We start from the raw sequence: 26,946 nt of genomic DNA, 5'->3' as shown, positions 1-26,946 counted from the left end.
ACCTTACTCACCACTGAGTGACCTTTGGCTGGGTGGAGGGCACCCTAAGATGGTCCCCCAGCGACCCCCAACTCCTGGTCCCCGTGCCTGTACCACTGCCCCCCCTGCCCCGCGCTGAGTGTGAGCGGGGCCTGTGACTTGCTTCTAACCGCTAGAATACGGCATTGGCTGGGGATGTCATTTCCATGACTGTCGTGTGTGAGAATGTAACTTCCACCCTGCTAGCAGACTCTCTCCTTTGCTGCTGTGATGAGCAGGTTTCCATGCTGGGGAGGCCCACTGGCCAACAGCCAAAAAACCGAGAACAGCCTCCAGTCCACAGCCAACAAGAAACTAAGCCATGCCAACAGCCACAGGAGTGAGCTTGGAAGCAATCCTTCTCCAGTTGAGATAAGACGGCAGCCCAGGCCGACAATCCGACTGCAGCCTGAGAGACCCTGAGCAGAAGACCCAGCTAAGCTGCACCTGGATTCCTGACCCACGGAAACGGAAACTGTGAGACAATAAACGTGTGCTGTTTCAAGCCGCTAAGAGTGCGGTGACTTGTTATGCAGCATTAGCAGGCTAACATGGACTGTTTCGAAATTCAAATCTACTCTCTGAAGATGAAACTCCGAAATGTATTTGCAACATACAAACTTGCATATTTGAAATATACAAAAGCAGTGCAGCCTGCTCTTGAAGGCAATCACGTCTATACAATGTTCCAAGGACAAGGTCTCCCAAGGTGACTGTTTGAAGATGGAGAGGACAACCTGCTTCGATGTGAAATCTGGGGGTGCTGAATTATCCTTAGCTGATGATCATAACCAGATTTTCACACTCAATAGCAAATACTACATCAGGCAGTTTTTCTGCATTACCAGGTTTGAAAGCTGTGCTGCTGTGTGTCACCAAAAATAAAAACTGATTCAGAAAACAATGCTTTATGTTATATATATGTATATATATCGTACTACTTTTCTTAAAACAGAACTGCCAGAACGCCTCCCCCTCTGGCTGAGACCAGAATAGATAAAAGTCCAGATTTTTACACACTTGGGGCTGCCAATGTTTTAACACATGGAACATTCTATGGGGTTGCAAACTGCTTTATATTCTTCAAATATGTCCTGACTGTGCCAACCACCCTGACAGTTGGTCATATTCATAAATGAATTGAAACAGATCACATTCTTGGAGACAGGTGCACGGTGGAACTAAAGGGTGTCTCCGCCACAGAGGGGGCCTCATCAAACCCCCGGACCATCAGGGAATAGTGGAAGGGAGAATGCCATGGCCAAGTTCAGTGTTATCCATTGAAAACCCATGACTGCAAAGACCAGGAAATGCTGGCCAGCAAGGAGAGAAGGAGGTCGCTCGCTCGGAGGTAAAAAGGCAGGGAACATTATTTACCAAACCAGGCTGGTGAGAGACTGCAAATCTCAGCTTACGTGGCCCCTCTCCTGAGGACAGCTCTGAAGGACAGCCATGACCTAAATTGATTCATATGTGGGCTTTGTCCCACAGAAAACAGCTGGGAAACAGCTCCCCAAGATCCTGTAGGATACCAAGAAAAACTTACATTCACATATATTGCATAGAGGTTCTCAATGAAGAAGAGAAACAATTTTGCCCCCAGGGGACACTGGGCCATGTCTGGGGACATCTATGGTTATCACAACTGGGGTGCTCCTGGCATCGAGTAAGTGGGGGCCGGGGATGCTGCTACACACCCACAGAGCCCAGGACGGGCCCACAGAGGACAACCCGGCTCCACCGCAGCGGCTGTGGGGAGGCTGAGAAAGCCTACCCGGCCTGGCCCTCAGGGCTAGAGGGACTCATTCATCTTTATTACAGACCCAAATCTGTGTCAGCCCCGCAGAGGAAAAACGGCCGCTTAATTACATTTCCATACGTGCTACCAAGAATTTTTCTAGGGAAGACGGTTTGGGAACATCATCTGGAGACAGAACATTCCAGGCAGTGCTGAGTCAGTGTGGGGCTTCAAGCTTCGCTCTGATGTCAACGGGCATCACAGAGCAGCCGACAATTCCAAACACGTTATCTTTGGCTTTGATCCCATTACATACCAGTTCGTCCCCCACCCCACCCCAGGGACACTGGACAATGTCCGGGGACATCCGTGGTCATTATGACTTGGATGGGGGTGCTCCTGGCATTGAGTGGGCGGGGCCAGAGATGCTGCTCCACACCCCACAGGGCCCAGGACGGCCCCCCAGAGGATGACCCAGCCCCACTGTCAGCAGGGCCGAGGGGGGGACCCTGCTTTGGAGGCAATGAGCCTGGAGAACATCCGGCGTGGAGGGCGAGGAATGCAGACGGCGGGGATTGCACCCGCGAGACAATAACGCAGATGTCTACGGCGCACAGATATTCCCCCGGCCCGCCAGCCACTCCCGGGTAACTGGACGCTGCCCTAGCAGTGACCGAGCGTGGCCTGTGCGTTGCCAACCTTCCACAGATGTCAGTGCAAATGTCCCTTTGGCTCAAAGGACAAGTCCATCCTTGTGACACCCTAAGGCCCTCTTGCCCCATCCAAAAATCTCTCATCCTCTGGCCCAAAATCATGCAGGGAGAAAGTCATCCAGTGGTTAAGCAATCACTCCAACCCCAAAGTCTCACTATGCCACAAGGCCACCTGCATTCCACCAGGTTCCAGAAGGTTCCAGAAAGTTCCATAATTCTTGACCTCTCACCTCCCCCACACCTTACCCCCTCTCCGAGTCCCCCTTCCTGAAAGGAGGGCAGGACTTTCAACAATCCCACAGCCTTGCCTCACTCACTGCTTTCTCCCAGGGACCCCAGAGCATCTGCCGTCCTTCTAAGTCCCATGCATGGCCGGTTAGGGCCCAGGGTTGGCAGGACCTACGTCCAAGGTGTGACTGCTCAGCAGCCCCAGACGCAGAGGAATTCACGCCCCTGTGCCAGACTCTCAAGGACGGGGCTTAAAACGAGAACGTGTCAAAGATCATGGCTCCACGGGCTTGACCTCAGCCGGAAACGGGAGTCCCCCACAGCCCGTCAAGGACTGCCAGTGGGCTCACGCCCTGAAATGTCACCACTTAGACCAATAGGTGGGGGGCTTTTTTGGTAACATAAACATAATATAAAATTTACAATTTTAACCATTTTAAAGTGTACAATTCAATTGCACTTAATATAGTCACAGAGCTGTGAAATCATCACCACCGTCTAGTTCCAGAACTTTCCATCACCCCAAAGAGAAGCCCCGTCCCCATCAGGAGTCACCCCCCTCCCCCTCCCCGGCCCCTGACAACCACGAACCCACTCTCTGTGTCTGTGGATCTGCCTGTTCCGGACGTTTCCCAACAATGGAATCACACCCTGTGTGTCCTTCTGTGTCTGGCTTCTCTCACTGAGCATCGTGTTCTCAGGGTCCATCCACATGGTAGGGAGTGTCAGAGCTTCACCCCTTTTCACAGCTGAGTGATGCTCCCGTGTGCAGATGGACCACAGTTTCATATATCTGCTTGTTTGCTGATGAAATGACATTTGGGTGGCTTCCACCTTTTTGGCCACTGTGAATCACGCTGTGTGAACATTAACGTTCAGGTTTTTGTGTGGACATATATTGTCATCTCTCTTAAGCAGACACCCAGGAGTAGAATTGCTGGGTCATATGGAAACTCTAGGTTTGACCTTTTGAGGAGCTGCCAGACTGTTTTCTGGTCAGCTGCCCCGTTTTCTATTCCCGCCAGCAGGGCACAAGGTTCTACCCTCTCCACGTCCTCACCAACACTCGTTATTGTCTGTCTTTTGATTCTAGCCACCCTGATGGATGTGAAGGGGTATTTCACTGTGGTTTTCATTTCCATTTCCCCGAGGGCTACCGACGTGGAGCATCTTTTCACATGAGACCACAGTTTTCAATGCTAGGAGATAGGTACACCAATGCCAGCTTCACACACCCAATTCCACAGCCAGAAGGAAGCGTGGCTGGTTCCCTCAACAAGACAAAAAATCCTGTGCAAAACGTAGGCAGCATGATTGGCTTTGTCTCACCAAAGAGCTACAGGGTGGTACAGCCTGGGGTTGGGGTCCCGCCTGACTCGGCTCCCCAGTTCTTTTTTTTTTTTCTAATTTAAGTATAGTTGATTTACAATATTGTGTTAGTTTCAGGTATACAGCAGTGATTCAGTTATACACGATGTGAATATATCTGTATTCTTATTTTTATTCTTTTCCATTATAGTTTATTATAAGATATTGAATATAAGTTCCCTCTGCGATACAGTAAATCCTTGTTGTTTACCTGTTTTATATATAATAGTGTGTATCTGTTAACCCCACACTCCTAATTTATCCCACCCCACTCCTTTCCCCTTTGGTAACCAGAAGTTTTTTTTTCTAAGTCTGTGAGTCTGTTTCTGTTTTGTAAATAAATTCACTTGTACTATTTTTTAGATTCCACATATAAGTGATATCACATAATATGTCTTTGTCTGACTTACTTCACTTAGTATGATAATCTCTAGGTTCATTCATGTTGCTGCAAATGGCATTATTTCATTTTTTATGGCTGAGTAATATTCCATTGTATATATGCGCCACACCTTCTTTATCCATTCCTCTGTCGATGGACATTTACATTGCTTCCACATCTTGGCTATTGTAAATAGTGCCGCTATGAACAGTGGGGTGTTGGCTCCCCTGTTCTGAGCTTCAGTTTCCATATCTGAAGACAGACCCTCAGAGGGGCACCGCAGGAAGTTGCTCGTGGGACCAATGCAGCCCTGGGTGAGAACCACCATGCACAAAGTTAAATGCAAGATAACAGTGACCAGTACATCACTGGAAACTTGACCTGGGGCAGAGGGAGGGGGAAAGAGACACAACTGCAGCTCTGTGGGCAGGAAGGCAGCACATTAGCCCCAGAACACACATTCTAGCACATTCTGAAAGATTCAACCTGGGTTGAGTGAATAAAAACCCCTCTGAAGACATGCAGCTGACGTTAACTATAATGGGAAACACGTCTCCAAGAGGCGCCAGGATAGAATCCTGCATTACGGGCTCAGCCACAGACACGGTGGAAAGTGTGTGGTTGGAAATTCCACACTCCCTTTAGGGTGCAGTGCAGCCCATGACAGGGAGGAACTGTGATCCGCGTCACGGACCAGAAACAGACCAGAAGCTCACGGACCAGAAGCTGTGAGGACACAGAGCTTCATCCGTGCTGTAGTTCCCTAAACCACATTAGTTTCCTGCAGTTGCTGTAACAAACTGCCACAAATTCAGGGTTTAAAACCACACACATTGGACTCCGTGGAACCAGAGTGTTGGCACCACATGCAACACCTTTGGTATTTATGCCTTGTGTCTTTTTCACACCTTAATTCACTGGCAAGCATCCCTCGTACCAAGTTGAGCTGTGTGGCTGACAGGGTCTTGGTGCTCTGGTTGGGTGTCAGGCCTAAGCCTCCGAGGTGGGAGATCCAAGTTCAGGACATTGGGCCACCGGAGACCTCCTGGCCCCCATGTAATATCAATCGGTGAGAGCTCTCCCAGAGATCTCCGTCTCAACGCTGAGACCCAGCTCCACTCAACGACCAGTAAGCTCTAGTGCTGGATGCCCCATTCCAAACAACTAGCAAGACAGGAACACAACCCCACCCATTAGCAGCGAGGGTGCCTAAAATCATGCTAAGTTCACAGACAGCCCAAAACACGCCACCAGACGCGGTCCTGCCCACCAGAAAGACAAGATCCAGCCTCATCCACCAGAACACAGGCACCAGTTCCCTCCACCAGGAAGCCTACACAACCCACTGAACCAACCTTACCCACTGGGGGCAGACACCAAAAACAACAGGAACTACGAACCTGCAGCCTGCGAAAAGGAGACCCCAAACACAGTAAGTTAAGCAAAATGAGAAGACAGAGAAATATGCATCAGATGAAGGAGCTAGGTAAAAACTCACTAGACCAAACAAATGAAGAGGAATTAGGCAGTCTACCTGAAAAAGAATTCAGAGTAATGATAGTAAAGATGATCCAAAATCTTGGAAATAGAATGGAGAAGATACAAGAAACGTTTAACAAGGACCTAGAAGAACTAAAGAGCAAACAAACAATGATGAACAACACAATAAATGAAATTTAAAATTCTCTAGAAGGAATCAATAACAGAATAATTGAGGCAGAAGAACGGATACGTGACCTGGAAGATAAAATAGTGGAAATAACTACAGCAGAGCAGAATAAAGAAAAAGAATGAAAAGAATTGAGGACACTCTCAGAGACCTCTGGGACAACATTAACGCACCAACATTCAAATTATAGGGGTCCCAGAAGAAGAAGAGAAAAAGAAAGGGACTGAGAAAATATTTGAAGGGATTATAGTTGAAAACTTCCCTAATATGGGGAAGGAAATAGTCAATCAAGTCCAGGAAGCACAGAGAGTCCCATACAGGATAAATCCAAGGAGAAACACGCCCGGACACATATTAATCAAACTGTCAAAGATTAAATACAAAGAAAACATACTAAAAGCAGCAAGGGAAAAGCAACAAATAACATAGAAGGGAATCCCCATAAGGGGATTGCAGAAACTCTGCAAGCCAGAAGGGAGTGGCAAGACATAATCAAAGTGATGAAAGGCAAAAACCTACAACCAAGATTACTCTACCCAGCAAGGATCTCATTCAGATTCAACAGAGAAATTAAAACCTTTACAGACAAGCAAAAGCTAAGAGGATTCAGCACCACCAAACCAGCTTTACAACAAATGCTAAAGGAATTTCTCTAGGCAGGAAACACAAGAGAAGGAAAAAAAGACCTACAATAACAAACCTAAGACAATTAAGAAAATGGTAATAGGAACATACATATCAATAATTACCTTAAATGTAAATGGATGAAATGCTCCAACCAAAAGACACAGACTGGCCGAATGGATATAAAAACAAGACCCGTATATATGCTGTCTACAAGAGACCCACTTCAGACCTAGGGACACATACAGACTGAAAGTGAGGGGATGGAAAAAGATATTCCATGCAAACAGAAATCAAAAGAAAGCTGGAGTAGCAATTCTCATATCAGACAAAATAGACTGTAAAATAAAGACTATTACAAGAGACAAAGGACATACATAATGATCAAGAGATCAATCCAAGAAAAGATATAACAATCGTAAATATTTATGCACCCAACATAGGAGCACCCCAATACATAAGGCAAATGCTAACAGCCATAAAAGGGGAAATCAACAGTAACACAATAATAGTAGGGGACTTTAACACCCCACTTTCACCAATGGAAAGGTCAACCAAAATGAAAATAACGAAACACAAGCTTTAAATGATACATTAAACAAGATGGACTTAATTGATATTTATAGGACATTCCATCCAAAAACAACAGAATACACTTTCTTCTCAAATGCTCATAGAACATTCTCCAGGATAGAACATATCTTGGGTCACAAATCAAGCCTTGGTAAATTTAAGAAAATTGAAATCATATCAAGTATCTTTTCCTACCACAACGCTATGAGATTAGATATCAATCACAGGAAAAAAAACTGTAAAGAATACAAATTCATGGAGGCTAAACAATATGCTACTAAATAACCAAGAGATCACTGAAGAAATCAAAGAGGAAATCAAAAAATACCTAGAAACAAATGACAATGAAAACACGACGGCCCAAAACCTATGGGATGCAGCAAAAAGCAGTTTTAAGAGGGAGGTTTATAGCAATACAATCCTACCTCAAGAAACAAGAAAAATCTCAAATAAACCTAACCTTACACCTAAAGCAATTAGAGAAAGAGGAACAAAAAAACCCCAAAGTTAGCAGAAGGAAAGAAATCATAAAGATCAGATCAGAAATAAATGAAAAAGAAATGAAGGAAACGATAGCAAAGATCAATAAAACTAAAAGGTGGTTCTTTGAGAAGATAAACAAAATTGATAAACCATTAGCCAGACTCACCAAGAAAAAAAGGGAGAAGACTCAAATCAACAGAATTAGAAATGAAAAAGGAGAAGTAACAACTGACACTGCAGAAATACAAAGGATCATGAGAGATTACTACAAGCAACTCTATGCCAATAAAATGGACAACCTGGAAGAAATGGACAAATTCTTAGAAAAGCACAACCTTCTGAGACTGAAGCAGGAAGAAATAGAAAATATAAACAGACCAATCACAAGCAGTGAAATTGAAACTGTGATTAAAAATCTTCCAACAAACAAAAGCCCAGGACCAGATGGCTTCACAGGCAAATTCTATCAAACATTTAGAGAAGAGCTAACACCTATCCTTCTCAAACTCTTCCAAAATATAGCAGAGGGAGGAACACTCCCAAACACATTCTACGAAGCCACCATCACCCTGATACCAAAACCAGACAAAGATGTTACAAAAAAAGAAAACTACGGGCCAATATCACTGATGAACATAGATGCAAAAATCCTCAACAAAATAGTAGCAAACAGAATACAGCAGCACATTAAAAGGACCATACACCATGAGCAAGTGGGGTTTATGTCAGGAATGCAAGGATTCTTCAATATACGCAAGTCAATCACTGTGAGACACCACATTAACAAATTTAAGGATAAAAACCATATGATCATCTCAATAGATGCAGAAAAAGCTTTTGACAAAATTCAACACCCATTTATGATAAAAACCTTCCAGAAAGTAGGCATAGAGGGAACTTACCTCAACATAATAAAGGTCATATATGACAAACCCACAGCCAACATCGTTCTCAATGGTGAAAAACTGAAACCATTTCCACTAAGATCAGGAATAAGACAAGGTTGCCCACTCTCACCATTATTATTCAACATAATTTTGCAAGTTTTAACCACAGCAATCAGAGAAGAAAAAGAAATAAAAGGAATCCAAATCAGTAAAGAAGATGTAAAACTGTCACTGTTTGCAGATGACATGACACTATACCTAGAGAATCCTAAAGATGCTACCAGAAAACTACTACAGCTAATCAATGAATTTGGTAGAGTAGCAGGATACAAAATTAATGCACAGAAATCTCTGGCATTCCTATACACTAATGATGAAAAATCTGAAAGAAAAATTAAGGAAACACTCCCATTTACCACTGCAACAAAAAGAATAAAATACCTAGGAATAAACCTACCTAAGGAGACAAAAGACCTGTATACAGAAAACTATAAGACACTGATGAAAGAAATTAAAGATGATACAAACAGATAGAGACATATACCATGTTCTTGGATTGCAGAATCAACATTGTGAAAATTCAATGCAATCCCTATCAAACTACCAATGGCATTTTTCACAGAACTAGAACCAAAAATTTCACAATTTTTATGGAAACACGAAAGACCCCAAATAGCCAAAGCAATCTTGAGAAAGAAAAACGGAGCTGGAGGATCAGGCGCCCTGACTTCAGACTATACTACAAAGCTACAGTAATCAAGACAGTATGGTACTGGCACAAATCAAGACAGTATGGTACTGGCACAGATCAATGGAACAGGATAGAAAGCCCAGAGATAAACCCACGCACATATGGTCACCTTATCTTCGATAAAGGAGGCAAGAATATACAATGGAGAAAAGACAGCCTCTTCAATAAGTGGTACTGGGCAAACTGGACAGCTACACGTAAAAGAATGAAATCAGAACACTCCCTAATACCATACACAAAAATAAACTCAAAATGGATTAAAGACCTAAATGTAAGGCCAGACACTATAAAACTCTTAAGAGTAAAACACAGGCAGAACACTCTATGACATAAATCACAGTAAGATCCTTTTTCACCCACCTCCTAAAGAAATGGAAATATAAACAAAAATAAACAAATGGGACCTAATGAAACTTAAAAGCTTTTCCATAGCAAAGGAAATCATAAACAAGGCGAAAAGACAACCCTCAGAATGGGAGAAAATATTTGCAAATGAAGCAACTGACAAAGGATTAATCTCCAAAATATACAAGCAGCTCATGCAGCTCAATAACAAAAAAACAAACAACCCAATCCAAAAATGGGCAGAAGACCTATATAGACATTTCTCCAAAGAAGATATACAGATTGCCAACAAACACATGAAAGAATGCTCAACATCACTATTCATTAGAGAAATGCAAATCGAAACTACAATGAGGTATCACCTCACACCAGTCAGAATGGCCATCATCAAAAAATCTACAAACAATAAATGCTGGAGAGGGTGTGGAGAAAAGGGAACCCTCTTGCACTGTTGGTGGGAATGTAAATTGATACAGCCACTATGGAGAACAGTATGGAGGTTCCTTAAGAAACTAAAAATAGAACTACCATATGACCCAGCAATCCCACTACTGGGCGTATACCCTGAGAAAACCATAATTCCAAAAGAGTCATGTACCACAATGTTCATTGCAGCTGTATTTACAATAACCAGGACGTGGAAGCAACCTAAGTGTCCATCAACAGATGAATGGATAAAGAAGATGTGGCACATATATACAATGGAATATTACTCAGCCATAAAAAGAAACGAAATTGAGTTATTTGTAGTGAGGTGATGGACCTAGAGACTGTCATACAGAGTGAAGTAAGTCAGAAAGAGAAATGCCGTAATTCTAACACATGTATATGGAATCTAAAAAAAAAAAAAGGTTCTGGAGAACCTAGGAGCAGGTCAGCAATAAAGATGCAGACGTAGAGAATGGACTTGAGGACACGGGAAGGGGGAAGGGTAAGCTGGGACGAAGTGAGAGAGTGGCATGGACATATATACACTACCAAATGTAAAATAGATAGCTAGTGGGAAGCAGCTGCATAGCACAGGGAGACCCACTCATGCTTTGTGACCAACTAGAGGGGTGGGATAAGGAGGGTGGGAGGGAGACGCAAGAGGGAGGGGATATGGGGTTATACGTATACATATAGCTGATTCACTTTGTTATACAGCAGCAACTAACACAACAATGTAAGGCAATTATACTCCAATAAAGATGTTAAAAAAATAACCACACACACACACATTGATTCTCTCATGGTTCTGGGGGTCAGGAGTGTGACTTGGGCCTCACGGGGCTAAATCCAGGTGTGGGCAGGACTGGTCCTGCCGGAGCCTCCAGGGGAGCATCGGTTCCCGCCTTTTCCAGCTTCCAGAGGCGCCGCATCCCTGGCTCGCGGCCCCTCCTGCATCCTCACAGCCAGCAGCGCAGCATCTCCCGTCTCTCTCTGCGTCTGACCCTCCCGCCTCCCTCTTATAAGGACCCTGGGATGACGCTGGGCCCACCGGGAATCCAGGGTCCTCCCCGTCTCAGGGGCCTTAACTTAATCCCACCCGCAAAGTCCCCTCTGTCCCGTGAGGTGACATGTCCACAGGCCCCAGGACCAGAACCGGGACGTCCTTCGGGCCATCACTCTATCACAGCTTCTTCTGCTTTTTTCACTCTTCCATGCTTTTGTCTGAATAAAAAACCCATTTTTTTCTGCACATTTAATCCTTGCTGGCTACTAGACATAACATTCTGTGTGGTCTGCTTGACCGCCCTTGAGGCAGGAGCCTCCTTTAGAGAGAAAACCAACCAACCAACCAAACACTGAAGCTCAGGCTAAAGAAAACTGGGTGAGGTCCCCCGGCGACTGCTGAGCAGAGGTGGCTGGGAGTCCGGTGGGTTCAGGGTGGCATCACTGGACACAGGAGTAAGTTGAAGCCAGGCACGGGGAACAGGGGGCCGTAGGAGGGTCAGGCTGGCAGCAAGGAGGTGGCGTTTGTCAGAACAGAGAGCAGAGGGCATTCCAGGCCAGGGGAAGGAAGCAGGAGTGCGACCCCAGAGGCAGGAGGGAGACAAATCAACAGTGCAGAGAAAGCTGCCCCAGGCCAGCTGTACAGAAACAAGAATGAAGGCGGGGAGCCGGTGAATGGAATCAGCCAGAAGAACTCAAATCCTGCCAGAGTCCCCCAGGGCTGAGCTGCGAGAGAAGCAGCAAATGGATGAAAATCCCACCAGGCAGAGAAGCACAAACAATCTAGAGGTTTAAAAACAGATGATGGGGGCTTCCCTGGTGGCGCGGTGGTTGAGAGTCCGCCTGCCGATGCAGGGGACGCGGGTTCATGCCCCGGTCCGGGAGGATCCCACATGCCGTGGAGCGGCTGCGCCCGTGAACCATGGCCGCTGAGCCTGCGCGTCCGGAGTGGGAGAGGCCACAGCAGTGAGAGGCCCACGTACCGCAAAAAAAAAAAAAAAAAACAGATGATGGGCCCCGCGATGCCACTCCTGGTTATCCACCCGAGAGGACTGAAAACAGCCAGACAAACGTTCACTGCAGCCCGAGTCACAGCAATCGAGAAGTGGAAACACCTCAACGCCCATCGATAGATGAATGCCTCAAAACAACGTGACAGATGCGTACAAAGGAATACTATTCTGCTGTTAAATATGAACGTGGACGGACCCTGAGAACACGATGCTCAGTGAGAGAAGCCAGACGCAGAAGGACACACAGGGTGTGCCTCCACTGATGGGAAACGTCCAGGACAGGCAGATCCACAGAGTCAGAGTGGGTTCCTGGTTGTCAGGGGCTGGGGAGGGGGACAGGGGAGTGTTTAATGGGGACAGTTGCAAATTCACAAGATGAAAAGGTGCAGGATGGATGCGGGGGCAGGAGGGGGGCAGTGGTCGCACAACAGCGTGAATGTACTTAATGCTGCTGAGCTGTACACTAGAAACGGTTAAAGTGGTGAATTTAAAGCGACGTGTAACTCACCACGATGAAAAAACAAAACAAATCAGAGTGGGCGGAAGTGGATGCAGGGAGGTGAGTTAGGGTGCTCACACTGTGCTGAGCAGAGATGGGCGGGGGCGGGGCTAGGGGAGAAGGAAGGGGGATGGTGTCTGGCATGTGATAAACTGATTTATTGATTCCCAGAAACTACCATGACTGGCAGGGCCCTCCCCTGGGGCGGCGGGAAACATGCATGGGATGGTCCCTACACCTGCCCCTGGCACCATCCGACGTTGATGGCTGAGTAAAGAGGCCACTGAAAAAAAGGCTTCGGAGCAACAAAGGGTCCCATTCACCATCCCAGGTCCCAGAGCGGGGGCAACTCCTGCCCGCTTTCTCCCAGACATCTCCCAGGGGTGCCCAGTTTCACTTTTAAAGGACACACCAAACACCTCCCCACAAAGCAGGCTGCTTTCCAGCAACCCTCTGCTTTGGCCAGATGCTCCTCCAATGTGTGAGCCAGCACCCAGGGCGCTGCTCGGAGGCAGGGACCCGGGCGGGAGGGCAGGGGCAGCAGCGCCCTCGGGAGGCCTCCCAGCCTCGGGCCGTCTGTGCCAAAACTCTCCCCCGGGGTTTCGGGGGTGTCCCTGGGGGTCCAGGGGGTGGGACTCCACGCTCCCAACGCAGGGGACCCCGGTTTGATCCCTGGTCAGGGAGCTACATCCCGCATGCCGCAACTAAGAAGTCCGCACGCAGCAACTAAAGATACACATGCCACAACTAAGACCCAGCGCAGCCAAAATGAATAAATAAATAAATACATATTTTAAAAAAAAACTCTACCCTGGGGTTTCAAAGCTCCCCCTCCTTTGATCAGAACATGGCACCTATGCAAAGCTGGGCCAGAACACTCACGAAGGGCTGGCTTCCGCTGGGATTTCAGTCACCAGCAGCGGGACCGTCCAAGTCCGCCCCCCACCAATGCATGGATTTGGGATGGGTGGGACCCATGTGTCTCACAGTAGGATGAAGACGCTTCTCCCCAACACCCAGCAGTGTCTGCGGCCACAATATGCAAGACAATGAGTTTTCAACTCCCCGAAGTCACTTCCAGGAGCACAGCCTTTGTTGGGTATGATCGAACCAGGAGAAAGCTGACATCACACTGCAAAGATGCAAGGCAAAGTTCACAGCACAGAGGATGGAGACGGGAACAGTTCTGGTGGTGGGGGGGGGGGGGCAGGGGGCAGGGAGGAGACTAATCCGGGCCTCTGCGTACCTGAGGGGGCAAATACTACCTGAGGCAGGTGTTCAAGGTTAACATCTGGGTGATGCCACATGGGTGTCAGGGACCCCTGGGACAGGACGAGAAGGCACTCAGCTGTGGGTTCTTCCCCAAATCTGTAACCTCGATCTAATCACGAGAAAAACATTAAACTAACCCACACCGAGGGGCATCTTGCAAAACTCCTGACCCGTCCTCCTCACAGCTGTCCAGGCATGAAAGACAAGGAAAGTTAGAGAAACTGTCATCGCTCAGAGGGGCTGAGAAGACGTGACGACTAAATGTCATGTGGGATCCTGGATGGGGCCCTGGGGCAGAAAAGGACATCAGGGGAAGCTAGTGGAATCCAAACTCAGTACGGGCTTGAGTCAATGGTGATGCACCCACGCTGATTTCCTAGGGTGGCAGGTTGGGTGAGGGGTACACGGGACTCTCTGTACTACCTCTGTGACTTTTCTGGACACCTGAAATTAGTCCAAAATAAAAAAGTTAATTAAAAAGAAACAGGGAGTTTGGGATTGCCAGATGAAACTATTATATATAGGATGGATAAACAACAAGGTCCTACTATAGAGCACAGGGAACTATATTCAATATCTTGTAATAATCTATAATAGAAAAGAATATGAAAAGGAGTATATATGTATAACTGAATCACTTTGCTATACAGCAGAAATTAACACAACATTGTAAATCAGCTATACTTCAATAAAATTTTTTTAAAAAAGCAGATCTCAGAATGCAGCCCACTATCCTTCTTAGAGACGACATGTGGGGTGCTCGCTGTGGCACCCAGAGCGACGGGCATGAGTATCAGCTTATCCTATGCCCCATTTCACAGTGAGGGAAGCGGAGGCCCAGAGGACGGGGGACTTTGACAATTTGGAAATAAGAAATGGAGCTGAGGGACTTCTCTGGTGGCGTACTGGCTAAGACTCTGCGCTCCCAATGCAGGGGGTCCGGATTCGATCCCTGGCCAGGGAACTAGATTCCACATGCATGCCGCAACTAACAGTTCTCATGCCACAACTAAGGAGCCCACATACAGCAACTAAGACCCGGCACAACAAATAAATAAATAAATATTTTTTTTAAAAAAAAAAAAAAAGAAAGAAATGGAGCTGAAACTGGAACCTGAGGTTCCAGAACCCTGGTCCCCTGTCCTTCACGGCCCCAAACTGCACACACATGTGAGGTTTGTGAACATCACTGGACATGCTTTGTTTTCTTTACGCAGCCCCTGAGAAGCTCCTGGAACCGTCTGATGAGAGAGAGAAAGAGAGACAGAGAGAGAGAGACAGAGAAAAAGAGACAGTCAGAGAGAGAGAGAGATAGAAAGAGACAGAGAGAGACAGAGACAAAGACAGAGAGACAGAGACAGAGGGAGAGACAGAGAGACAGAAAAAGAGAGACAGAGAGAAAGAGAGACAGAAAGACAGAGACAGAAGGAGACAAAGAGAGACAGAGAGAGAGGCAGAGACAGAGAGACAGAACGAAGCCAATCTATTTTTTTAAACAATAAAAACCGCCCAGCTCCTCCCCAAAGCCCCACCAGCCCAGCTTCCTCCCACCACCTCCTGCTGTCAATCATTCAAGTCAAAAACAACTCTGAAAAAAAAAAAGAACAGCTCTGCATTTCATTAAGTAGCAATTTGAAGGAGAAAAAAATTCCATTTCTGGCTCCTGCCTCAAATATTTACAAGTCAGCCTGGAAGAACTAATCTGTCAGTTTCTCAACCTAAAGAGAAAGGCAGTGCTAAGTTCAGCAGGTGCTGAGCAAGGAGCCCCAGCCCAGGGAAGGGAGCCTAGTTTTCACCGCAACCTGGCCTTTTCCAAGCTCGCTCTGGGATGCTCTGGGACGCTATGCGTGGCAAACTGTGGCTCTTGGAACATCTTTCTAAAAAACACCCATCGCCTGACATTACAAGCGTTCGTCTGAATATGCATTTGGATGCCCATTACTTCACTGTGTTACTATTTTGTTTTCATTTACTTTACATGCTTTTCTTCTGTTCATTATGTAAAAGCTACGAGCACAGACATTTATATACAAAGTTTGATGTTTGTACATTTTTAAGTAACGTTATAATAAACATAATTGATATCTTATAATGAGACCTATTTTTGAGCTATCAGAGGCCACGGTTCTTTAAATCTAAGAGCCTGTTATTTCTAAGACGCGTGTCCCTCACGTCTCATGACACTACAGAAAATCAATGATCCATCTCAGTAGGGCACAATGCTATGGGAAATATAACCATTCCATACAGTTGTTCCCAAATCATTAACCCCCGCTCACCCAGAAGGCTATGGGAATCCAAGCTCCTAACTAGGCAGCATCAGAGGCAACGTCTCAGAAGTCAAGTATTATTTGCTCTCCCAATACTAGAGCTTAAATGAAACCATAAAAGCTATGAAACCCCAAGTTCAAGTCCCAGCATTGCCATGAACCCGGGAAACCGCTGGGCCTCAGTCTCGCCATCTGTAAATCACACAAGCTGGACTAGAGGGGTGGCCAGACTTTTCCTGGAAGGGGCCAAAGAATCAATATTTTCTGCTTTGAGAGCCTTAGCGTCTCGTGTGTGGTGGGAAAGCCGCCATGAGCAACACGTGAACAGATGCATGTGGATCTGTGCCAATAAGACTTTGCTTCTGGACACTGAAACGTGAACTCTGTAATTTTCATGCGTCATGACATATCAGGCTTCGTTTGATTTTTTTCAACCATTTAAAAACGGTACAGATGAACCTGTTTGAAGGGCAGGAATAGAGGCGCAGACATAGAGAACTGACGTGTGGACACAGCGGGGGGCCGGGGGAGGGAGATGAACTGGGAGACTGGGATTGACGTATGTGCACTGCCCTGTGTAAAACGGATAGCTAGTTGGAACCTGCTGTATAGCACAGGAAGCTCAGCTCTGTGCTCTGTGCTGACCTAGATGGGTGGGATGGGGGGTGACAGGAGGTCCAAGAGGGAGGGGATATATGTATACATATAGCTGATTCACTTCGTTATACAGCAGAAACTAATACAACGTTGTAAAGCAACTATATCCCAATTAAAAAGAAAAAGAAAAATGTAAAAACCATTCTGGGAATTCCCTGGTGGCCCATTCCCTGGTGGACCAGCGGTTAGAGCTCGGTGCTTTCACTGCCAAGGGCCTGGGTTCAATCCCTGGTCGGGGAACTAAGATCCCGCAAGCCGTGAGGCAGGGCCAAAACAACAAACAAACAAACAGAAAAACCATTCTTAGCTCAGGGGCCTTACAAAAATAGATGGCGATGGAGGATCTGGCCCATAAGCCATGCTGCCCCCTGGACTGGTCAATCTCGGGGCCCTTCCACAACTGACTTTCCAAGATGCTCTGATTCTCAATCCCCATTTTCAACCTGCAGATACTTCAGTAGCTCTAAAAACGACCCACCAAATGGGCATATATCTGGAGAAAACTCTAATTCAAAAAGATACATGCACCCCTATGTTCATAGCAGCACTATTCACAATAGCCAAGACGTGGAAACAACCTAAATGTCCATCAACAGATGAACGGATAAAGATGTGGTACATAGATACAATGGAATATGACTCAGCCATAAAAAAGGACAAAATAATGCCATTTGCAGCAACATTGATACTAGAGATTATCATACTAAGTGAAGTAAGTTAGAAAAAGAAACACAAATACCGTATGATAGCACTTATACGTGGAATCTAAAACACGGCACAAATGAACCTATCCATGAAACAGAAACAGATTCACAGACATAGAGGACAGACTTGTGGTTGCCAAGGGGGAGCGGGGGAGAGAAAGGGATGGAATGGAAGTTTGGGGTTAGTAGATGCAAACTGTTACATTTAGAATGGATAAACAACAAGGTCCTACTGTAGAGCACAGGGAACTATATCCAAACTCCTGGGATAAATCGTAACAGAAAACAAAATTAAAAAAAAAAAAAGAATGTATATATGTGTATAACTTTCACTTTGCTGTACAGCAGAAATTAACACATTGTAAATCAACTATACTTCAATAAAATAAAATTTTAAAATATTAAAAAATAGGGACTTCCCTGGTGGCGCAGTGGTTAAGAATCTACCCGCCAATGGAGGGGACACGGGTTCGAGCCCTGGTCCGGGAAGATCCCACATGCCGAGGAGCAACTAAGCCCGTGCGCCACAACTACTGAAGCCCATGCGCTCTAGGGCCTGCGAGCCACAACTACTGAGCCCACGTGCTACAACTACTGAAGCCCGCACGCTTACAGCCCATGCTCTGCAACAAGAGAAGCCACAGCAATGAGAAGCTCACACACCACAATGAAGAGCAGCCCCCGCTCACCACCAACTAGAGAAAGCCCACGTGGAGCAACAAAGACCCAACGCAGCCAAAAAAAAATTTAAAAATACAATTACATCTGAGGCTCAAATCCTGTTTCTGTTTGGACAGCATGGCTTTTTGGAGTGGAGACCGTGGAGAAATAATTCATATAAAACTCCGTACACTACAGAGTTAAACCTGTCCCTACGGGCACTCAAGGTTACTAAGCTGTTCTTAGCTCCTTGCCCATAAAAACAAAATAATGGGGAGGGAGGATGAACTGGCAGAGCACAGAGGATTTTTAGGGCAGTGAAACTATTCCGCATGGTACTGTCAAGGTGGATACATGTCCGTATATATCTGTCTCAACCCGTAGAACATACAAGACTAAGCGGGAACCCTCAGGTCAACTACAGACACTGGGTGATAGTGACATGTCCACGTAGGTTTCTTGATTATAAGGAAAGTCTCACTGGTGGGGGACGGTGATGATGGGGGAGGCTGTGTCCACATGGGGGGCAGGGGCGTACGGGAAACCTCTGTACTTTCTGCTCAGTTTTGCTGTGAACCTAAAACTGCTCTAAAAAAAAATAAAGTCTATTAAAGGACTTCCCTGGCGGTCCAGTGGTTACGACTCCGCACTTCCAGTGCAGGGGGTGCTGGTTCGATCCCTGATCTGGAAACTAAGATCCCACATGCTGTGCGGCACAGCCAAAAAATAAAAACAGAAAACAAAAAGAAATAAGCAAAAAAAAGTCTATTAAAAAAAGTATCTTTGGGGACTTCCCTGGTGGCGCATTGATTAAGAATCCACCTGCCAATGCAGGGGACACGGGTTCAAGCCCTGCTTCGGGAAGATCCCACATGCCGTGGAGCAGCTAACTACTGAAGCCCGTGCTCAGCAGCGAAGACCCAATGCGACCAAAGATAAATAAATAAAATTAAAATTAAAAATTTTTAAAAAGTATCTTTTTACTTTAGTGCAATCATAGAATTGTAAAATCTTATTAGATATAGTTCAGCCCAATGGTTCCCATCTGCGGGTGACTCTGCCCCCTCAGGGGACACTGGGCCATGTCTCGGGCATCTATGGCTATCAGGAGTGGGGGCTCCTGGCATCGAGTGGGTGTGGTCCAGGGAGGCTGCTCCACACCCCACAGTGCCCAGGACAGCCCCCCAGAGAGGATGACCGGACGGACGCCCAGTGTCCACACTGCTGAGGAGGAGAAACCCTGCCTTAAACAAACCCATCACGTTAATAACAAGAACGCCTCATATTTGCAGAAAATTCCCACCAGCTCCTCCAGAGGCGCCTCACTGGATCTGCACAACCTGGAAGTGGCCAAGGAGGGTGTTCCTGCCCCGTCCTCCAGATGACAAATAACCAAGAGCTTCCCCGGGGCTGCGAGGTAACCTGTGACCTCCTCCACGCTCCTGTCCCCGAGAACTTGAAAACTCCCGCTTCCTCCCAGGGGCCCAGTCAGGCCCCGAGTTCTCCATTTTCTGTCAGATGGTGCCAATGTTGACTTTTCTGGTGTTCAGAGAGAGGGAACGGGGGGGAGAGGGGAAAAGCGCATTTAGAAACTAGGACCACAGTGCCCCACAAAAGCTGACTCCCGCCCCATGAGGGTGACCCCTTTCTAGGTGGCATGGGGTGCAGTGTCCCCCCCCCAAAGATACGTGCGCTTCCTAGGCCCGGTAGCTGGGAATGGGACCTGATTTGGAAATGGCATCTTTGTGGGTGTCATCGAGCTAAAGTGAGGTCACACAGAGTAGAGTGGCCCTAAGCCAACGACTGGTGTCCTCAGAAGAGGGAAACGTGGACACGCGTGAGCCTTGATAAAGATGCTCTCCTTGACCCGATTCTACTCAGGCTACCTTGAACTTTTCAATGGGACCTCGACGTTTGGGTTCCCGTGCTCATCTCTGCATCGTCCAGTTTTAACAAGGATTCTGCTTAGTTGGTTGATTGAGACCCCCCCAGCCTCCACATCTGATAACTCCCAATACCTGCTACGGCTCCTCAGCCCCTCCCCCAGGTGATGTCTGATCCGGCCACCTGCAGCCGGAATCTTCAGAGGTCCCTTTAACCAGAATCTTCCCTTATGCTTCCTCTTGGCCATTTTCCATCCAGGGACCCCCACCGGCTCCTTGGCTATGCGTCCCCGCTTGTCCATGCTGTATTCAGAGTGGAGCCTAGTTCTACACTGAGGTTTCTTTTCCCCGTTGCAGTCGTTTTAGGGTAAAGTCTGTTTTTAGTGTTCTAACTACCGTCCAGCCCTGGGTTCTCTTTGACAGACACACAGGGTGATGGCCACGTGATGACCGAGGCTGAGACCAGAGCGATGCATCTACAAGCCACGGAGCACCAAGAGTTGCTGGAAACTGGCTCGACCCACACTGATTTCAGACTTCTGGCCTCCAGCACTGGGAAAAGACAGATTTCTGTTGCTTCAGGCCACGTGGTCTGTGGCGCTTTGTTACGGGGGCCCCAGGAAAGTCACACAAGTAGGCAAAGACAGGGCTGGTAGGGCCGCGGCCTTATTCTGACCCTCCCAGCCACAGCCTGTCTGCTCCAGCACGGGAGCTGCACGGACTTGGCTGGATTCATCTCCTGTTTTTGATTTCTCTTGACTTTTTTGTCCAACAAATTAAGGAGCTTCTTAAGAAGGCAGGGGCAGGGGTCATGGTCTTGACAACCAAGGACAAAAGATATGATCATTAGTAACTGTCACAAAGCAGAGCTGGCAGGCAGGTTTCAAATTAATTTGCACCCCAGATTCACCTGGCCCCTTGCCCGGCACCTCATCATGTTAGCAAAGAGCTGCGGAAACTCACATGCACACTCCCATGCACACCCACAGTCATGAAAAGCAAACTAATTGACATACTGCAAAGATGGGTCATCTTTTTGTCTTTTATCATCTCCAAACAGTTAATTTTCAGAAACTCCAAAAAGGGGAGCAACTTCTACAAATCAGTTTCTCCCCCTCGGCACTGCATCCCGGCATCGACAGGGTGGAGGCCAGGGAGCTGCTCCACAGCCACGGTGCCCAGGAGGGCCCCGGATAGAGGATGACCAGCCCCAGGGTCTAGCGTGCCCAGGGACGGGGGAGACCCTGGCCCTGGCAAACTTCTCGGTGAAAACCTTCTCTCTGGCCTCTGCCCCTGACGTCCTATGCACAGGTGTCATCCCCACCTCTCCGCCCCCCAACAGACTTCTTCCTGTCGCCCGCGTATCTAGGGAGCTCATGGAACACACAGGCCTGGGCCCCCATCTCCGCCACCCCCAGGGACCCCAACTCAGAGAGCCGGGCCAGGGACAGAAAGGCCCCGGGGCCCCGTCTCTACGCTGCGCCCCACACGCACACAAGCGTCCCATTCACGTGGTGCTCCCGGAGCCTGGCACCCGGTCTGAAGCTTAAAATAGGCACACAACCAGCCTTTGTTGGGGAGAGGAAGGAAGGAAGGAAGGAAGATTTCAGACAAAGGAGACAGCACACTGCACCATCCAGGAAAGCCAGGGGGCCTGAGCTGGGCGGGAGGCCAGGAGGACCGGGAGCAGTGGTAACTGGAGGCCAAGTGAAGGTCACCCCGAAGGTGGGGTGGGCCCAACTCCCCGGTGCCACCAAGGGCCAAGGAAGCAATCTCGATTTTGTCGAGTGGGTGATGAGCTGGTGAAGGTGGCGGGAAAATGACGAACCAATCTCAGCTTTAGAGAGAAGATTCTGGTCATGGGTGGGGGGGGTCAACCCATCGGAGCGGGAGAGACCAGAGGCTGATCTGCCAGCTGGGATGTTCTGATCGAGAGACGGGGAAACACTTAACTCAAGGGGGGAAGAAACACAGACAGCAGAGAGAAAGGCAGATCCGGGGGTGCTGATGCCCGCATGACCACCCCCAACCTCTGAGCTTCAGTTTAGTGGGCTGTCAAATGCCCAGGAAAAAAACCATTTACATAGCAGCACGATTCTTTACCGCCAAAATGTGGGAGCAGCCGAGATGTCCACCAACAGGTGAACGGATAAACACGTGTCCCTCCACACACGGGAACGTCACTCAGCCACGAAAGGAGAGAAGCCCTGACACTTGCTACCACGTGGATGGACCCTGAGAACACGATGCTCAGAGAGAGAAGCCAGACACAGAAGGACACACAGTGTGTGATTCCATTGATAGGAAACGTCCAGAACAGGCAGATCCACAGACACAGAGAGTGGATTCGTGGTTGTCAACTGGGGAGGGGGGATCAGGGTGATTGCTCATGGGGATGGAGATCTCACTGAGGTGATGGAAGGTCCTAAGACGGGTTTCTAGAGATTGTTGCACAACTCGATAAACGTACGAAAAAACTGAACTGTGTGCTAAAGTGGCTGAGTTTTATGAAATGGCAATTGTACCTCAATTTAAAAAATAAAAAAGTAAGACTTTTGCCCTTTGCAAGGTTCTCAGGGAGAACTGGTACTCTTTCTGTTAGAGTCTCAGAGCTGCCCACGAGCCCCCCTATCCACCAGCTTGCAGGACAAGATGCAACGTCACAGCGTGGACGAGGAGGGGGCGGGATGTGAGTGCCTGGGACAAGTCACCCACCTTTTCAGTGACCCAGTCAGGTCTCTGAGGTCTCCTGGGTGACATACGGAATGAACACTTTTCTCTAGACCCTGAAGAGAGAGAGGGAGACGCCATGCCCAAGGGCAGCACAAGAGAGAAGCGGTGAAAAGCGAGGTCCAGAGCTGTTGAAATGAACATTGAACATGGCAAACCTTGACATCGTCAAGGACGGGGCCTGCAGGAGACAAACCTTCCCAGAACAAAGACGTGGCTCGGCCCATCTCCCTTGGGCTGTGAAGACACAGCAGCCTGCAGGGAGCAATGGAAGGGGTTGAAGTTTGGGTCAACACCCAGCATTCACGCAACTGTCCTGGGTACCGTCCTCTCTAGAAAGCTCCAGAAAGTTCCAAAGTCATGGAAGCCTGGCCCAACCACGCTTCCCTAAGAAATTACACAGGAGCTTCAAGAACACAAATGCCTGGGACTTCCCTGGCGGTCCAGTGGTTAAGACTACGCTTCCACTGCAGGGGACACGGGTTCAATCCCTGGCTGGGGATCTAAGATCCTGCATGCCCCTCGGCACAGCCAAAGGAAAACAACACAAATGCCATAGGAAATACAAGTTTAAAGACGACTATTTGTTTCCAGATGCAAATGAGAAAACCTGTAATAACACTTTGGTGAGAAGAAGGCACTTTTTACACCACAACAGGGTGTACCCAGAAAAATGCTTCCATTCAGTAGGCAGGAAGCTGAACTGTCTGTGTGTCAGGGTAATTCATATTCAGTTGTCTTTCCCTTCAAACTATAGGGCCCCAGGCTTTATGAAACATGGAGCAGAAAACAATGGCCTCCGTCACAATTATTTGCAGGTGGTGACCAAGAACCACTGGAAGAACTCAAGCTCCTGTAGAAGCCTCCTGCACTAGGTTACAGCCAAGGAAACAAATCGCAAATGTAGGCGTCTTCCAGTGACTGCAGCCAATCAATTAATCCTATATTCAAAATCAGTATAGGTGTCCAAAAGCCACACAAAAGACCCACCTAGAAAGAAGTCAGCATTTCTAAAATTCTCTAAAAGCGGTGTGATTTTTTTTTTTTCCTCTCAAAACCAGAACACGAGATGATATAAAAACTAACCCAAATCTGAATGGCCATACTTCCTAAGGATCAAAGGTGAGGTGTGACCTTTAAAGGAGAAAATAACTTAGTTTTGTTTCCGAAAAGGTGTCTCCACCAGGGGTGATTCTGCTCCCTGGGGGCAGGGGGTGACGTCTGGGGACATCTGTCATTGTCACACTGGCGGGGGAGGAGTCCTGGCATTGAGTGGATGGGGCCAGGGATGCTACTCCATGCCCCCCAGTGCCCAGGACGGCCCCCCACAGACCCAGCCCCAATGCCAGCAGTGCGATGTTTGTCAGCACTGCCAAGGGGAAAGACCCTGGTCCATCACGTGAACCCAAGCTGTAAAGCTCATATAGTCGTGGCCCAGTGGTCCCCTTCAGGGCACACATCCGAATGGCTCCTGTGGGGTACACTTAATCAAAACCACCCGAGAAGCTTTCTCTTAAGTAGATGTGCTTGTTCCTCGATAAAGTTTCAGAATCCACGCAGGTGCACGTAGACCTGGCTTTTGTTGTTGTTGTTTTCCCCTCATTTTTAATAACATGAAGAAACAATTGTTTTTGCAGATTCTTTTTTAAAGCTCCAGAGGGGACTCTTATGTGCACCCCAAGATTGAGGGACTGGTGTCAAGCTTCAAGTGATTCCTTCTCTCCCCTCCCTGACAACCCAGTAATTCTACCCACCCACCTTCCTCCCCCCCAAAAAACCTTAATTTAGAACATTATTATCAACGCACATGTACCCTTGCCATGTGCCAGGAGCGTGCGAGGTACACGCATCCCCTCATTTGACCCTCGCGGCCATCCTGTGAGGTACCTGCTCCTATTTTATTATCCCAACTTTACAGAGGAGTAAACTAAATCCCCAGAGGCGACACAGCCAAGCAAGCAGCCCGAGTGGACATGGGGACACAGGCCCACCTTCCAGAGCCCGCTACGCTCTCAACCCGTGCAAGACCACAGCACGCGACTGAACAAGTCTGTGAACTTGGCGTTAGCCTCGCTGACACCTAGCAATGGGGAAGGCTCTTTGCTGCTCATCACGCCTGTCTTCTACCGCCCACCTTCCAGCCCTGAGCAACCCCCGCTCCCCAGGAAAAATAAAAGCGCCACCCACTTCCCTCAATATCATTGTCCACAAAACTCCCACTTTGATTCCGGGCTCCTGAGCCCCCAAATTCCTGGAAAATTCGGTCACCAACACGAGCCTTTCTGCTTCCCCTTTGCACCCTGCCTCCCAGAAACAGAACTTGCAAAGTGTGTCCAGAGCCCATCTCCTGCAGCTCACTGCCTTGCCAAGGGGTTTCTGCCCCATGCCCCCTTCTACACCAGGTGATTAGCCAAAGTGGGGGGGATTCCCCTCCACAATCCTCATAACTGACTTCTAACCGAGATCCCCCCATTTCCTCCGGAATAATCAACCTCCTGCAAAACCGGGGGGGGGGGTGTCTCTCAGCTTCTATCCCACCTCCCTCCCCCACCCCTCCTTTCTCATCACTCACAGACTTCTAACTCTCCATTTCTCCTGATAGCCCTCGGAAGCTTTCTGAAAGGAGCCTGACGCCCCCTCTTCCCTCGGCTCCCCCCAACTCAGCTCTCTGGCCCTGTGCCAGCTCACCCTGAGCCCGAGTTCCTCTATCACCCTCCTCGGCCACCGGGACCCCCAACTCCATCGCAGTCCCCTCCCCAGCTAACCTCGACCCCCCGCTCCAGCCTCCAACTCCACCCCAAACCCCCAGCCCAGCACCTCCTTCAGGAACCCCGACCCAACCCCTAAGCCGGATTCCCGGCCCCTCCTCACAGACCCCGACCCCCGATTCCGTCCGCAGCCGTTCCAGAACTCGCCACCCGCGGCCGCCCGGGCCTCCCATCCGCCCCGGCCGCGCCCTGCCCCCGGCACTCGAGGCGGTGGCCGCAGACCCTGGCCCAAATCGCGGCCGCACGCGCCCTTACCTGCGCTCGCGCCACCACGACCGCCTCAGCCCCTCACGCAGCGCAGCCGAACCCACCACGGGCCCGCGAGCGCTCGCTCCCCTCCGCGAGGGCGGGGGCGGCTCGCACGGGGCGGGCATTGGCGCCCAACGCGGCCAATCGCGGGCGCCGGCGGCGGGAGCCAGGGCTCGGGGCGGGGCGCAGGGCAGGCAGCGGGGTAGGCTGCGCCAGGGAGAGGGGGTGGGGCGTGGGGCGTGGGCGGGGCCGGGAGGCGGAGCGTTGAGTGGCACCGCTGCTGGCCACCCGCAAGGGAAGAAGGCGCAGGGGGGAGGAGCTATGCTAATATGCAAATAGGTACAGTGTGGGGCACCCCTCAGCGGGGCGGCGAGCCGAGTTTCAGAGGTGACTTAGTGACGTCGAGGAGGCGCGAGGCGTTTCGCGAGTTCGAATCCCGGGTGGGGCCGCGGCTTCAAATACGAATCCTACCTCACGTGCGGGGGGAGAATATCCCCTCCTAATCAGGCGCTTGACCTGCAAGATAATAATAATAACTGCTTCCTCTCGTTGAACGCTCTGCATAAGGCTAGGAGGCGAGACGATATTACCCCCCGTTTCACAGAGGTGGAAACTGAGTCTCAGAGAGGTTAAACTCAAGGTCATTTGCCCAACCCTGTCCAGGGTTTCTTAATATCCTAACTCCTGGGCCTTGATTGTAAAATGCAGACTCCTGGGCCCCCACCCAAATCGAATGAACCAGAATCCTGAAAGGAACTGAACGCCTGGAATGTGCATTTTTAACATGCTCCCTCGTTGATGTTGGGAAACATTTGGTTTGTCTCCAAAAGTACCCAGCGGTCATGGAGGGGAGACTTTCCTATACAGGAAGATGGAGCCACCGTATTCTGGGACTTCCAGAACTTTGTGCAACACTGTTACTCTGTGATCTGAGCTGCTGGCCTCCCAGCTGGGCCCCCCCACGGCTGCTGTCATCCCTGCAGGAACCTCCCTGCTCACCCCCTGCAGTGCACAGGCAGAACCAGGTG

At 48.6% G+C, this 26,946-nt stretch overlaps 1 protein-coding gene across 2 annotated transcripts in view; it reads right to left on the bottom strand.

Moving 5' to 3' along the window:
* The window catches only part of GNG7 (G protein subunit gamma 7), a 152,171-nt gene extending 126,088 nt beyond the window's left edge, over positions 1-26,083 (bottom strand). Inside the window, exon 1 of one of the 2 annotated variants that reach the window (XM_033416832.2) lies at positions 25,925-26,083. The gene's annotated coding sequence lies outside the window, so the exon portion shown is untranslated. The remainder of the gene's footprint in view (positions 1-25,924) is intronic. The other variant, XM_033416831.2, reaches the window with a different exon arrangement.
* Positions 26,084-26,946: the final 863 nt, after the last annotated feature.

This window comes from Orcinus orca, chromosome 3 (assembly GCF_937001465.1).
Source record: "Orcinus orca chromosome 3, mOrcOrc1.1, whole genome shotgun sequence".
Classification (NCBI taxonomy): domain Eukaryota; kingdom Metazoa; phylum Chordata; class Mammalia; order Artiodactyla; family Delphinidae; genus Orcinus; species Orcinus orca.
The sequence above is the reverse complement of the archived record's forward strand: the minus strand, read 5'-3'. Positions and strand labels throughout refer to the sequence as shown.